Below are 3,016 nucleotides of genomic sequence, written 5' to 3' on the forward strand. Positions count from 1 at the left end.
TCACGTTCTGCAGTCCTTCGCTGATGTCGAACATGAACTGGAGAGTTGGTGAAATGTACACTAGACCTCTCATGTTTTCAAAAAGTATCAAAAATTCAACCGGTCAGCCCAGAATCACAATTCTTTTGCTAAAATAAGTCTCCTGTCAAATTTTCAGCTAATTCGGATAAAACTTCGAGGTGGCTCAAGTCGATTTAGTGTTTTTGGGCTATTTTCAATTTTGGAAAAAATCTAACAAGTGATATAAACGTCGAAAACTATCGCAACAACCTCTGTACGGAAGCTTTTGGTATGCTCTACAAGTCTTGTGAGCATTGCGATTCGTTCCGTTCACGTTTTGTCCATGTTAAAGTGATTTTTAAGCTTTTAAGTGCATAAAAATACTGTTTTACCGAAGACCATTTTATCAAGAAGACTGGCAGCTCTGGCATTTTTCCATACAAGCGGTCAACTTCATTGCCGACAGAGCCTCTTCTGAGTTGAAGTGGTAGCTTGTTATCTGTGTGGTAGTGATCTTAGCTGACAAAAGTAAATGGGTCTAATAAAGGTGCGGAGGAAGTCGATGTCTGCTAGTGTTAGTTAACTGTCAACAAATAACTTTTAGAAGGAATTTTCCACAGTAGGTAAAAGTAGAATTCTACTCTAAATTGTGTCGACATCGCGAATACGATACAATACTTGCAATCGCAATATGATAAAAAAAAATTGTCATGAAGCGTGTATACTAACTAACTATTTTCGCAAATCGCCAGTACAAATCAATTAACATTGGCCATCCACGATTATGCCTTCATTTAATTGCCTAGTACTGGCTATTAGTCAACCGGCACCACGAAGCCTCGCCGCTTGGTTCGCCGGGTTACAAAATTTCTCTTTTATGTTTATTTTGCTGAAGATCTACCAACACAAGCAAACGTAGATGAACCCCGCACCTTTATTATTTGCAATGGAATTTAGCTGTCAATTCACAAAACAAACCACACGGAATCACAAATCAGCTCAGTTTTGTACAGGCAGAAAAATTCCTCGTGAAAATGAGTGAAACAAAAAGATTATTATTATTATTTTTATTAATGAGGTTTTCGGCCCTGGGCCTGTTTACATCGCATAAAACAAAAGAGTTTTTCGTGGCAATTCAAAAAAACACAAGGGACTAATTCGGAATTATTATTTATATGAAAATCTCCATTCCCTGTGTCGCATCGGACCGAGTCAGACGCATTTAGTTTGGATCTCTCACGCGAACTCGATCAAGTGCTTTTTAAGTTGCCAAATAAACGGCACCGAAGTTTCGCAAGGTGAATTCCTGGCGACCAGAAGGAAGCGGGCTGTAATTGGTAAATTACCAACCGGTAATCATTACAGCGCCGTGAATATCAGCATTCGGACAGAGCATCATCCATCCCCGTACGACGACGTTCGTAGGCACCTACAAAGGCAGAAACAAAACGGCTAAGTACCTATTCGCTTTGTATTGTTTGCATGCGGTGGAGTTGGGTACATTTTCTCTCGATAGAAAGAATCGGACAGTGCAGAAAGAGTGGGCATTAGCCTGGTCCAAAAAAATATTTTTTTCTTAAATAAATTTATTTAAGTTTTTTTTTTATCTTTGATACATGGACGAAGTGAGTGGAGGCGAAACGCCTCCCAAAGACAATGTCGTTCGCACGCGATTTTACCAGGCCACATCACCTGGTCCCTGGGTTGTTTACTTTCGGCAGAAAGTGAAAAGTATTGATTTTTTAGGAATCAAACGTGACTTGACGCGTCGTTTTCCGAAAACTGATTTTCATCAGATCAATCGGAACAAACTACGTGTAACCGCAGCTACATTCCAGGATGCAAATGCTATCGCAAAAGACCAGAACTATAATGTGGAATATTTGGTTTATGTCCCCTCGCGGGAGGTTGAGATTGAAGGCGTAATTAACGCAGCGAGCCTGACTTGCAAGGATGTACTTGCAGGAAAAGGCCGTTTAAAGAATGCCCTGCAATCTACCGTGGATATTCTGGACTGCAAGGAATTGCATTCAGCAGCCATGGTAGATGGTAAAAAAGTATATTCGAAGTCAGGTTCGCTACGAGTAACGTTTGCCGGTTCGATACTCCCAAAATATGTAGATATCGAAAATATGTTGTTTCCGGTGCGTCTTTTTGTACCCAGAGTTTTCAATTGTACCAACTGCAAACAGTTGGGGCACACTGCCGAGTTTTGCGACAACAAGCCCCGTTGTGGCAAATGTTTTGAAAAGCATAGGGAGGAGTCCTGCCAACAACAAGTTACAAAGTGCGCTTATTGTGGCATGGACCCTCCCCATGGTTTGCAAGAATGCCCGGTGTACAAAAAGCGCACCCAAAAAGTTAAGCGTTCGTTAGTACAGCGCTCTAAGCAGTCGTATGCAGAAATGGTGAAGTCGCAAGACACATCCGCAACTGCCAACGCAACGGCTGCTATTTCAGCTGCCGTTCAAGTAAGTGATTTTTATGATGTCATTTCCATAGACGAATCGGACTCTGACGTAGCCGATATGGATGATTCTGCGGAGGTACACGTACCCGAAAAGAGGAAGAAACTGTCTTCCCCGGGATTGCGCCGTAAGAAAACAAAAATCATCCCTAGAAGCTTGCCTAAATCTGATGGTAATGGGGATTATTTAAAATTCCGAAGCAACCTGTCTATACTGCTCCTTTTGACCCATGTTGCAGTAAGACATTCCCGCCATTGCCTAAAACTGATGTTACAAAGAAACATCAGTCAAGGAATATCTCTGAGCAGAAAACTGCTACTCGCACTTCCAAGAAAAGAATCTCGTCCAAGCGAGGATTGATATCCTTTAAGGACCTTGTGGATCGTATTTTGAACTTATTCAATATTCCGAATTCATTGAGGCCAATCATTGACCTCTTTATTCCAACAGTTGAAAGTTATCTGAAGCAATTGACTGTTTCATGGCCCTTCTTGCAGGACTTGTATCTTTCGATGGATAATACGGCCATACAAGATACAATCACTGTG

This window comes from Armigeres subalbatus, chromosome 3 (genome assembly GCF_024139115.2).
Source record: "Armigeres subalbatus isolate Guangzhou_Male chromosome 3, GZ_Asu_2, whole genome shotgun sequence".
In the NCBI taxonomy this organism is placed as follows: Eukaryota; Metazoa; Arthropoda; class Insecta; order Diptera; family Culicidae; genus Armigeres; species Armigeres subalbatus.